We start from the raw sequence: 12,825 nt of genomic DNA on the forward strand, positions 1-12,825 counted from the left end.
GTCTCAGGGGATCCCTGAGGTCCCAGACTAGATTTCGAGAACTGCTGCTCTCAGGGACGAGGACATGTGGGCACACAGATATCCCACCCGTGATGGGATTAGCAGGTACTGCACCCCTACCCTGTGCTAGGCTTTATCCTGTCTCATCTTCCCAAAGGACCCATGTGGCAGAAATTGTCACACTCAAGCACCAAACAAGGAAACTGAGGCTGTGAGAGGTCACATAGCTTCTAACTGGGCAGAGCTGATGCTTGTCACTACTAGGGGCGGCCAGCATTTAGCACACCTGCTGAGCATTGTGTGTATTTTCTCATGGGCACGCGCCCAGTGAGATAAGGGCTGTGTCCTTCTCTTCACTCTACAGAGAAAGGAACAGGTTCACGGGGGTTCAGAGAATGCTCAAAACCACAACTGTGCCAAGTGGCAGAGTCAGGTCAGGAACCCAGGGAGCTGACTTCCTAGCTCACACCTCTTCCTCTGCTCAGGGTTCGCATCAGAAGGAAAAGATGGAAAAGACAGACTGATGAGCAATGGGCAGGCAGGAGAGCAAACGGATGGCATTGCTCAGGCAGGAGGAGGTCAAGGGCTGGGCAGTTGTGGCAGCTTCCCGGGGAGTGGCCCAGGGCTCCTGGTGTGTGATGCAGGGCACCCTCTGATGCTACCCAGCTGTGGAGCCATGTGGGTACTCGAGGCTGGGCCTGGTACAGGGGGTGAGAACCAGACTTGTGCGCCTGGCTGATCAAGCTTGGCTCAGAGGGAACTAAACAGTGAAGCAGGGTGGGGCCAGCTGTGCTCCTGGTACCCTGAGGAGGGAAAAGGGCTGCAGCTGAAGGAGGGGTGGGGAGGTGACTGCTTATGACCTACCTTAGTACATGGAAAACCTAAAGGACTTTCTCGCTTTTTAAAAAAATTTTTTTTTGAACTTTTTATTTTGTATCAGGATCGCTGATTCACAATGTTGTGATGGTTTCAAGTGAACAGCCATGGGACTCAGCCATACAAATACTTGTATCCACTCTCCCCCAAACCCCCTCCCATCCAGGCTGCCTGCAACATGGAGCAGATTCTAAAAATCTTCTTATTTCTCGTAAAAAGTGTGGCCTACGCTCTGTAAGCCCAAGCATCAGCCGGGAGCTTATTAGAAGGGTGGGAGCTCTTAGTCCCACCTCAGACCTGCGGACCAGAATCTTCATGTTAACAAGACCCCCAGGACGCCTGCACGGCCACTGAAGTCCGAGCATCACACAGCTGGGACTGTGTGATCAGTCAGCTGATTTCACACAGCTGGGACTTGATCCCAGGGCCTGAGACACAGAGCCCAGGCCTTGCCTCGGCGCCTCCTGAAACGTCAGGACTGCAGTGCTCCTGTTTGGGTCTCCACAGGGCTGAGTCGCCCTATGCCTCGCCCTGGGGATGCCCTGCTGATGGGATTCTGGAGTCCCTGCAGAGACAGGGCCCTCATAGGGGTGAGGCCCGGCCCTGGTGAGCAGAAACTCCTGTTGCAGCAGACGGTGCAGGGAGTGAGCAGAGTATGACCTGGGAAGGGCCAGGAATATCAGCCGAGGGGAGGGCAGGAGGGGCAGGGAGTGGGGCTGGGGACTGGAGGTGAGGAGTCTCGTACTCAGTGTCAGACTGGGCTGAAAAGGAGCAAAGCCTGGGTCCCACCCAGAGGGTGAGTCAATTGGTCTGAGGTCCAGCTGGGGCGCTGGGGTCTTCCATCTCTCCCCAGGGATTCTACAGGCAGCACTCTTTAGGTGGACTCTTCCACAGCAGGTGTGTGTGCAATGGAGATGGGTGGGCGGAAGAAGAGTGGGGAGAGGTCCCCCCTGGATGGACGTGGGCTTCCCACGGTCAGCCCTTCCCCACGTCCCTCCTCCTTGGGGCAGAATGCCATCCATGTGTCCCTCCCCTGCACCCAGGCTGGGCTGTTCCCAACCCTCCTAAGGGCCGGTCTCTGGAGGGAATGTGCCCTCTCGGGCCCATAGACAGACAATGATGGGGAGGGAAGGGCCTGAAGAATCGAACTCCAGGAGCTCTTTAGTTCCTCCTCACAGGTACCCCGCCAGGTTCCTCTGTCCATGGGATTCTTCAGGCAAGAATGCTGGAGTGGATTGTCATGCCCTCCTCCAGGGGATCTTCCCAACCCAGGGATCCAACCCCTGTCTCCCATGGCTCCTGCACTATAGACAGATTCTTTGCCACTGAGCCACCCGGCAAGCCCAGAGCAAAGTCGGCCTTCTTTTCAAGAACTAGATTTCCCTCATTAATAGGTGAAAATGACTATTAGTCTCAACAGTTTCTAAGCGATTCAAAATGTGGAAAGGATACACTGCTTCTAAAAACACAGACAGTAAGTGTAGGAACACACACACACACACACACACTCTTAATAGACTTGGCCCCTCGGGCTGTGCTGAGTCTCCACAGTAAGTAAGTTCCTTCCTTCTTATTTCCAACTCTCTAGTGAGCGTTCAGGCCCAGGGGTACCAGGCCAGCGATGGGCCAGGGCCGCCCCCACCGTGAGCTCACCGCTTGCTGAGTTAATTAGCAGAGCCGGCACGGTCAGGGAGGGGAGAGAGCACCCCGGTGAGTTCTGCGGGTCAGACCCACCGGAGGGCCGGGTGCGCTCCGCACATGACACCTGAGCGAGCTGCAGCTGGGGGAGAAGAGCTCGGCCTGGAGAAGAGACGGCGTGAGGAGGATGGGGTGCTGGCTGTCCAGTGTGCGATCGCCTCTCTTGGAGGAGACGGCCAGCCCTCGCTGGGCGTCGCAGTGTCATAGGTGAGGGCCGCAGGAAGGTCAGGGGAGAGAGGGCTACTGCTAAGGGAAAGGATGCTTTGGGAGCGCTGAGGTCCGGGTTCCTGCGAGGGCGAGGGGGCCCCTCCCAGTCTCCACCCCCGGCCAGGCTGCGGGCTTAGCCTGGGAGCGCCCCCTCTTCCGGCCGGAGCCGGTAATGCAAGTATGGGGCGACCCTGCAGCCACCGAGAACCGCCGGGCCTCAGAGCCAGGCTCGGCTGGGTTTGGTTCTGGCTTTGCTGGGATCTCAGGGAGGTTTTTTTTTTTCCCTCCTCTGGGCCCCCGTTTCCTCATCTGTAAAATGGGCTAGCACCTTCCCCGGAGGTGTGAGGACTGAGATTGTGTGTGGCGTGGAGCCTGTCCCTTGGTCTGCTACTGGGCTGTTGGCCCTTCAGGAATAAGCACTTTCTCTGCCTTTTCTTGTGCCTCTTGCCTCCTCCACACATTTCCTCAGGCCTCTGGGGAGACTTGGCAGCAGCGAGGACTTGTAGCTGAAAGCCTCTTGAACGATATCGATCTCACCGGCTCCTGACTCCAGACCGCAGCGCTTAGGGGATGGTGGTCAGCCGCCTCCATGGCTCCAGCTTTTATGGGGTTTTAGAGATCATCTCTGGTCATCTAGACAGGATGTCCGGGTTCTGGGCCCCTCCTCTCAGCCCCCGCTCCTTCCCCTGACTCCCGCTTGGTCCTGGGAAACCTCACATTCCAGGGTTAGGTCCTGGGAAATTGTGAGGTGTCCGTAAGGTCACCAGCCCCCCTCCGCCACCCTCCTCCAGCCCCAGATCCTGCCTGAGCACAGTCTGATGGCAGCACCACTTGCCCTCCCTCGGGGACTTGGGTGGGGAGTCCTTGATTCCAGGAGTGGGGGCACGTGGTGGGGAGGCCTTGATGAGGGCAGGAGACCACTGGGAGCGATGAATAAAACTTTACAGCTGTGGCGACCTCAGGGCCACCTTGGGTAAGTCAGTCACTCCAATTCCTTAATCCACCAAATGTTTATTGAGCATCCATATGTGAGGCACTGAGCAATCCTGGGTTTTATTTTCATATGGTAGCATCCCAGTCTAAGGGCAGCGGGGAAGGGAGAGCAGGGACCACCTATAGAGCATCAGCAAAGGGAGCATCACAATATGATAAATGCCCTGGCGGGAAGGTACATCATGCGGCCAGAGTTTCTAAATAGATGTGGATGGTCTGGGAGAGCCAAGAAGGTGTCCCTTAGGAAGTGACACCTTCTGAATGTTAAGGTCAAAGGGTGAGTAGGAGTGGACTTGGGCAATTAGGGGAGCAAGGTGTTTCAGGCGAGGGAATAGCACGTGCCAAGAGCGTGTCCAGGGCAGGGAGAGGGAGTGTGGGTCTGAACCCTCATACCTCCCCTGGGGAATACCTTTGACAGTGTCACTTGCCACTTATTTGGAGGCCAGGTAGAAAAGTAGTTATGGGCACAGGCTGTGGTGCCAGACTGCCTGGGCTCAAATTTTAGCTCTGGCTTTACTAGTCGTGCGACCTTTGGCTGGCTCCTTGACCTTGCAGTTCCCACCTTTGTAAATGTGGGGTAGTAATAGTGGAAGGTTGTTGTAAGAATTTGGAGAAGGCAATGGCAAGCCACTCCAGTACTCTTGCCTGGAAAATCCCATGGACGGAGGAGCCTGGTGGGCTGCAGTCCATGGGGTCGCTACTGTCGGATAAGACTGAGCGGCCTCGCTTTCACTTTTCACTTTCTTGCATTGGAGAAGGAAATGGCAACCCACTCCAGTGTTCTTCCCTGGAGAGTCCCAGGGACGGGGGAGCCTGGTGGGCTGACGTCTATGGGGTTGCACAGAGTTGGACATGACTGGGGCGACTTAGCAACAGCAGCAGCAGCAGCAGTTGTAAGAATTAGGAGTATATACTTGTAAAAACAGCTTGAAACAGCAGCTGGCCACCAGCAAATGGGCATCCATGGTAGCCAGGTTTATTATTTATGTATATAATATTTTCCCAGTCCCTCACTGGACTATTAAGTCCCTAAGAGCAAGGACCCAGGTCTGTATCTAAAGGCCCAGCACAGTGTCTGGTATGTGGGAAGCCCTCTATCAGTGTTTGTGGAAGGAGTGAGGTAACGACAAGGTCAGTGTAACCCTTGGAGCCGGGTGAGGGGGAGGTTGGACCAGGAAGGGTGGATGGGTGAGGCGGGGCTTATTCGGTCATGTGAAGTGTTTGGTGTTTGTCATAGAAGCCATGGAAGTTTTTTTTGAAGGTTTTTAACCAACAGGGTGGTAGGATCAGGTTGGCATTTTGCAAAGATGACTGGGCTCTCTGTTTCAACATCTGTTGAACCCCAACTATAGGTTTAGGTGTTGTTTGAGGTATTGTATTAGATGTTATCTCATTTATTTGTTGATAAAATGACTCTGGGGAATAGGTATACAGCTAGGGAAATGAAAGAAAGATTAAGTGGTTTGCTCAAGATCTCATGGCTGGAAAATTCTGCATAAATGGACTTAAGATCTCTTTTGTTCTGTATCATTTAACATATTGGTTCAGCTTCTATAATAGATTTCAAATGAGCGAACACTTACATGAGATAAAAATTTATTTCTCTCTCAAGTAAAGGTTCTGGCTTGTATTATAGCTCTCCTCATGGAGTTGTCCAGGGATCCCAGGTCCTTCAGTTTTATTGCTCTGCCATCCTCAACACATGGTCCATTATGGTCGCTCCAGTTCCTGCCATTGCAACTGCATTCCAGCAGTGGAAAGCAGGAAAAGAGGAAGGAAAGGGCATGCCCTTCTTCTTACGAACATAATACATTGTTTCCACTGTACACATTGTTTCTGCTCAGTTGCCATGGCCAACACTGTCACATGGATTCAACTAGCTGCTGGGAAATGTCACTTTTAAGCTGTGCAGGCATGAGCCCAACCAGGGACTTATTACTAAAGGAAGAAGAGGAGAGTGAGTCTGGGGAGCAGCTCTTCTGACTCACATTCCAGTGCCAGAGGGAAGCAGAGCTCCTCTGTCATTTCAGAGGCAGGAGGTGAGGGGTGACTCCATGCTTCTTTCTAGGACCACACTCGGGGAAGGCTGAGCAGGTAGAAATGGAAAAGTTCAATCAGTGATCAAGTGTAGGGGTGATGGAAGGAGAAGGGTTGAGAACAGCTGCTTGCACCTTGATGACACACTGAACTGAGGACTGTGAGTTTGAGCAGAGTGTCGGAAGTTGGTCGTGTTGAGAAGAGCAGCTCTGAGAATTCCAGGTGGGAATGTTTACTGGACAATGGACCTGAAGGGCAGGAGGTAAAGATTCAGAGTTAGAGCAGATTCCAGGTGGGGTGGCTGCACAGCCCAGTGGTCCCCCTCTGTCACAAGAAGAGCCTGACTTACAGGGCTGGCCCCCAGCGGCCCTGTCTGAGTACTCGGACACCTTGACCGCTTCCTCCCAGGATTAGCAGGTTGTGCTGCAGTGAGTGCCTGACACAAGGTGGGGACCATCTAAGTTCTTGCCAGGACTGGAGAAAGGAAGAAAGAAAGGGCCTGGGGGAGGTTTGCTACATGGGCTTCTCAACATTGTCCTTACAGAAGGGACAAGACGTGAAGGACTAGGACTTGGACAGCAGCATAGAGGTCCCTGTGCTCCACGGGTGGTCCAGGAACTTCTGCAGAGACAGCAGCCTGACCCCCAGGCCCCCCAGACCAGACGATGGATGTCTCAGGCTGAGCCCCTGGACTAGGGACTTGAGGTCCGGATGGACCTGTCTCAATGCCTGGGTGCTCTCGAAGCCCCAGGTATCAGACACAATTCAGTTTCTCATCCTTTCACTGGAGAGGGTTATAGGAAGAGGGCGCCATGGAGAAGATAAGAGTTCTCAGAAGGAAGGCAGTGAGCCTCGACGGTGGGCTGTCTCTGCAGGTGAAAGGAGCGAGAGCTTCTAGAAGAAGGAAATGGCTGGTCAGCAGTCCAGTTCTCCCTTGGGATCAAGTCGAGAGAGCCGCAGAGAAGGTTGTTGATCGACGATGAGAAAGTCCCCTTTTCCCTTGGGAAAAGAGTCACAGTAGGGTAGTGGGGCTGTGGGCTGAGGAGGAGGCTTAGCGTGGCATCTGGCTCAAAAAGGCTCCCAACAGGTGTCGAACTGGTGACTTGATTCGTGATTGTTGCTGGTCAGTCACTCAGTCGTGTCCGACTCTTTGCGACCCCGTGGACTGCAGCACGCCAGGCTTCCCTGCCCTTCACCGTCTCCCGGAGCTTGCTCAAACTCATGTCTATCGAGTCGGTGATGCCATCTAACCATCCCATCCTCTGTCATCCCCTTCTCCTCCCACCTTCAATCTTTCCCAGCATCAGGGTATTTTCTATTGAGTCGGGTCTTTTCTAATGAGTCGGCTCTTCTTAGTGGGTGGCCAGGAGGAGGAGAAAAACAGCAAGTGTGGACGGCTCTGCAAAAACCTTGACTTCGACCCGCTGCGAACTTCTTTTCCTGAGGGCTGCTCTCTGCTTTCCAGCTGGTTGCGTTGGCCTGGCTTTCACCTGTATCAGAAGTCGAGGTGAGGCGGGTAGAGACGAGAAGGAAGGCGATTTGTCCTGGAAACCTGAAGCCCCCCTGGGGGTAGCCTTTCAGGATAGGCTTCCTGATACCTAAGCAGCGGTGTGAGCGGGGTCAGTGGGGGAAGGAGAAGCCTGTTGTCAATGACACGCCTCCAGTGACTAAAGCCTGCGAACTCTATCCCGTGTGGAGATAAGAGAGGTGAGAACCAGGTGAGCGGCAGTGTTAGCCTTTGCGTGGGCTCGGGTGGCGTTACAGCCATCTCACCCGCTTCCTCTTCTTGGCTTCCTGCTCCAGGAGCTGGCTGGTCCAGCCTCTGCTAACCCCAAGTTCTGGAGTGCTGTTAAGGAGACTGGCTGGACCAGGTGAACAGGCAGGGCGGAAGGGGACACAGACACCAGAGGAGGGTGGCGGGCCCTCATCTGGATTCGCCCTGTCTGTCCAGCTCCATCACCCATCCCTTCCTATCTGTGTATCCTCTCTTCTTCCCGTTTCCCACCCCCTCCTCTGTTTCCCAGAGATCCCTCCCAGCCCAACCCAAGGGCACAGACAGGGCTTTGGCTGTTACCGCTGCCAGTGCTCCCTCTTGGGGCGTGGAGACCAGGGGAACCTCTCTTCCCAGGGACCTTGGTTGGGGGTGGGTGGGCAGGAGGGGCTTAGGCTTGGGGCAGGGAGGGCTGAAGGAGGAGTTTGGAAAGTCCAGCCAGGACTGGGATTCTTGCGCCAGTCCACACTGGAATGGGTTGTTACTGCCGTCGGGGATCTAGCGCTCCCTCCAGTGGCCAATGGGGGCACTGCAGGCACTTGGACCACCTTCTGGAAGAGGTCACAGTGGGCTGCCTGTGGAGCTTAAGGGACACGGTGGTTGAAAGCTGGAAGCTGAGCATAATCGACCACTTAGAGGCAGGCTGTTTATTGAACGCTCCAGGAGGTGGTGGGGATGGATAGCTGGTGGCCTCTGTTTTCAGCATCAGTCATCCGCCCCTCCCTCTCCACCCTGCAGACTGGAGCTGGTCCCCAGCTTCATAACTTACCTGTGGCGGGACTGGAGACCATGGAGGTGGCCAGTGGTGGCAGGAGCCAGTGAAGTGTGGCCCGAAGTGTGGCTCAGTGGAAAGGGCACTGGAAAAGCAGCCAGGAGGTTTGGTTAGACTAGTGGCTGGCCAAGAGAAGTCCTTTCTCAAATCCGCCATGTCCTCTTCTTTAACTGGGCCCCCAGGATAGATGACATCCCTGGGTGCCTTCACATAGTCCTGCATGACCCATCCCAGTGTTCTTACTCCCTGGGTCTGCAAGGCCAACAGTCCATCCCCCTGCAGCCAGCCTGAAGTTTACCCTCTCCATCAAACTGTCAAACATATGAGTGTCTCTCCCAGGCCAGCAATGCAAGGTTCTGTTCCCTTGGCCCTTTAGAAGGATCTGACACTCTTGAAAGTTTCTTCTGCTCACCCTCATGCCTCCTCCTTTTGTGCAAGCATTTTTCTGGAGAGTCCAACCCTTACAAAGACAGAAAACAGCTGCTTCCAGTCCTCGGGGGTCTGGATCTGAGAACCAGGAACAAGGCATCGACATCCCCTGGGACTTGGTTAGTTTACTTCCCACTTCTTCACTGTCAGTGGCCCCCATGAAGAGAGTGAGAATAAACATGTACATTTCTCTCCAGCACTCTCAGGCCTCTGATCTCACTGAAGTGCCCCAGGTCTTCATGAAAGAGAAGCTGAATCTGATGGGAAAGAAAAAATAAACAAGTGAATAAACCTCTTTTTCTTAAAAAGGAGGGGTGGTGGGTGCCTCTACACAGGCAGGATCGAAGTTCTGATAAACTGGGTGCAAAACAAAGATGAGAAAACTCTTCTTTCACTGGCGCACGGAATGCGGAGGCAAAGGGAGGGGCTGAGGAGAACAAGTCTTCCGGTCCTTGCAGTTAGGAGCTGAGTTTCAGCTGACGGTCCCTGGGCCAGTTTGCCCTCTCTGTGCCTCAGTTTCCTCGTCTATAAAATGGCACAGTAATGACCCCCTGACAAAGTTGCATGAATATTGGTGATTCTGTATGTAGTGTCTTGTGCTGTGCTCATGTGCAATATTGGGAGTGAAGCGACATTTATTGACTGCCTATGTTGTGCCAAGTCCTGTGGGAGGATGTACAGGATGTCATGTACAAGACCCCCAACTAGGTGGTCACTGTCACCCTCATTTCACAGATAAGCAAGTTCAGTTCAGTCACTCAGTCACGTCCGACTCTTTGCGACCCCATGAATCACAGCACGCCAGGCCTCCCTGTCCATCACCAACTCCCGGAGTTCACTCAAACTCATGTCCATCGAGTCGGTGATGCCATCCAGCCATCTCATTCTCTGTCGTCCCCTTCTCCTCCCGCCCCCAATCCCTCCCAGCATCAGAGTCTTTTCCAGTGAGTCAACTCGTCACATGAGGTGGCCAAAGTATTGCAGCTTCAGCTTTAGCATCAGTCCTTCCAATGAACACCCAGGATTGATCTCCTTTAGAATGGACTGGTTGAATCTCCTTGCAGTCCAAGGGACTCTCAAGAGTCTTCTCCAGCACCACAGTTCAAAAGCATCAATTCTTCGGTGATCAGCTTTCTTCACAGTCCAACTCTCACATCCATACATGACCACGGGAAAAACCATAGCTTTGACTAGACGGACATTTGTTGGCAAAGTAATGTCTCTGCTTTTTAATATGCTATCTAGGTTGGTCATAACTTTTCTTTCAAGAAGTAAGCATCTTTTAATTTCATGGCTGCAATCAGCATCTGCAGTGATTTTGGGGCCCAAAAAATAAAGTCTGACACTGTTTCCATTATTTCTCCATCTATTTCCCATGAAGTGATGGGATCAGGTGCCGGGATCTTAGTTTTCTGAATGTTGAGCTTCAAGCCAACTTTTTCACTCTCCTCTTTCACTTTCATCAAGAGGCTTTTGAGTTCCTCTTCACTTTCTGCCATAAGGGTGGTGTCATCATATCTGAGGTTATTGATATTTCTCCTGGCAATCTTGATTCCAGCTTGTGCTTCTTCCAGCCCAGCGTTCCTCATGATATACTCTGCATATAAGTTAAATAAGCAGGGTGACAATATACAACCTTGACATACTCCTTTTCCTATTTGGAACCAGTCTGTTGTTCCATGTCCAGTTCTAACTGTGGCTTCCTGACCTGCATACAGGTTTCTCAAGAGGCAGGTCAGGTGGTCTGGTATTCCCATCTCTTTCAGAATTTTCCACAGCTTATTGTGATCCACACAGTCAAAAGCTTTGGCATAGTCAATAAAGCAGAAATAGATGTTTTTCTGGAACTCTCTTGCTTTTTCCATGATCCAGCGGATGTTGGCAATTTGATCTCTGGTTCCTCTGCCTTTTCTAAAACCAGCTTGAACATCTGGAAGTTCACAGTTCATGTATTGCTGAAGCCTGGCTTGGAGAATTTGGAGCATGACTTTACTAGCGTGTGAGATGAGTGCAATTGTGCGGTAGTTTGAGCATTCTTTGGCATTGGTTCTTTGGGATTGGAAAGAAAACTGACCTTTTCCAGTCCTGTGGCCACTTCTGAGTTTTCCAAATTTGCTGGCATATTGAGTGCAGCACTTTCACAGCATCATCTTTTAGGATTTGAAATAGCTCAACTGGAATTCCATCACTTCCACTAGCTTTGTTCGTAGTGATGCTTTCTAAGGCCCACTTGACTTCACATTCCAGGATGTCTGGCTCTAGGTGAGTGATCACACCATCATGATTATCTTGGTCGTGAAGATCTTTTTTGTACAGTTCTTCTGTGTATTCTTGCCACCTCTTCTTAATATCTTCTGCTTCTGTTAGGTCCATACCATTTCTGTCCTTTATCGAGCCCATCTTTGCATGAAATGTTCCCTTGGAATCTCTAGTTTTCTTGAAGAGATCTCTTGTCTTTCCTATTCTGTTGTTTTCCTCTATTTCTTTGTATTGATTGCTGAGGAAGGCTTTCTTATCTCTCCTTGCTATTCTTTGGAACTCTGCATTCAGATGCTTATATCTTTCCTTTTCTCCTTTGCTTTTCACTTCTCTTCTTTTCACAGCTATTTGTAAGGCCTCCTCAGACAGCCATTTCGCTCTTTTGCATTTCTTTTCCATGGGGATGGTCTTGGTCCCTGTCTCCTGTACAATGTCATGAACCTCAGTCCATAGTTCATCAGGAACTTTATCTATCAGATCTAGTCCCTTAAATCTATTTCTCACTTCCACTGTATAATAAGCAAACCAAGGGTCAAAGAAGGTGACAATTGAATTAATAAAAACTCACCTCTATCTGCTTCTAAAGACTATGGGCATATCTAGAAAGGTATAGATAGGGTAGAGGCAGGATTCCTTTGAGGGAAGGGTCCTGAGAATGCAGAAGCCTTTGTGAGGTCAGAGAAAAGTCAGAGGGAGGGAAGGAAGAAAGGAGAGAGCGCGCAAGGATAGACCTTAGAGAGAAGACTCAGGGCTCATGTGACCTGGCCACCATCTCATCTCACCGTGACCTGTGCAAGCAAGACAGCCGGCTCAGGGAGGGGAAGGGACTTTCCACAGGTCACTTGAACTCTTTGAGTCTGGCTGGTCCAAAGAGCCAGTGACAGAGACCCTACAACAGTCATCAAGAGGCCGGGAGGCTTGACATGATCTCCAGGATGCATCTAGGAAGAACCCAGGCTTGACTATGCATGGCACAGGGAAGCAGGCTTACAGAGGGAGTGGGGTCATTCTCAAAGAGGCGGTGCCAGAAAGTCAGTATGGGGTCTTCCTACCCAGCCCGAGACAGGAGGGCCCTGAGACAGGGCTGAGGGGTGGGGTCACCTCTCCTGACTCCAGAGGGGCTGGGGATGCTCCTGGACTCGATAGGAGAGAATTGCCTTCATGGGAAGCAGGGAAGGTGAAGTCACAGGCAGGCAGCTCACACCCCAGGACATCACAGTTTAGTGTCTGAATCAGCCCAGTGTCCTGTTGGGGGCAGTGAGGCCAGTTGTCTTGTCCAAAATCCTCTCTCTTTTTTTTTTTTCCAGAAGATGGAAGTGGACCTTTGGCCTCCCTGCTGTCTCTGCCCTGGTCCTGGGAAGACTTTGGTTCTAAGAATGGAGGATGTAGAACCCCATACACAAAAATAAACTAAAAATGGATTAAAGAAAGATGGTTGATGATCCTATTTGCAGGGCAATAAAGGGAACACAGACATAAAAACAGACTTTTAGTTTCAGACGGGGAGGGAGAGGGTGGGATGACTTGAGAGAATAGTATTGAAACACATATTGTTGTTCAGTTTCTCGGTTGTGTCCAACTCTGTGACCCCATGGACTACATCACACCAGGCTTCCCTGTCCATCACCATCTCCCTGAGTCTGCTCAAACTCATGTCCATCAAGTCGGTGATGCCATCCAACCATCTCATCCTCTGTTGCCCCCTTCTCCTGCCCTCAGTCTTTCCCCACATCAGGGTCTTTTCCAGTGAGTTGGCTCTTTGCATCAGGTGGCCAAATTGTTG

General features: G+C 51.9%; 1 long non-coding RNA gene across 2 annotated transcripts; it reads left to right on the plus strand.

The window, feature by feature from the left end:
• The first annotated feature begins 5,560 nt into the window (after window positions 1-5,560).
• LOC129537998 (uncharacterized) lies at window positions 5,561-12,458 on the plus strand. Of its 2 annotated transcripts, XR_008682138.2 has the most exons (4): window positions 5,561-7,529; window positions 8,793-8,902; window positions 8,981-9,065; window positions 12,350-12,458. It is a non-coding gene; the product is annotated as an uncharacterized LOC129537998 (long non-coding RNA). The 2 variants fall into 2 exon arrangements; XR_016038737.1 differs by lacking the exon at window positions 5,561-7,529 and having other exon boundaries at window positions 8,508-8,902.
• The last annotated feature ends 367 nt before the right edge of the window (window positions 12,459-12,825 follow it).

This window comes from Moschus berezovskii, chromosome 2 (assembly GCF_049115385.1).
Source record: "Moschus berezovskii isolate FMDL1 chromosome 2, NW_MosBer_1.0, whole genome shotgun sequence".
Classification (NCBI taxonomy): Eukaryota; Metazoa; Chordata; class Mammalia; order Artiodactyla; family Moschidae; genus Moschus; species Moschus berezovskii.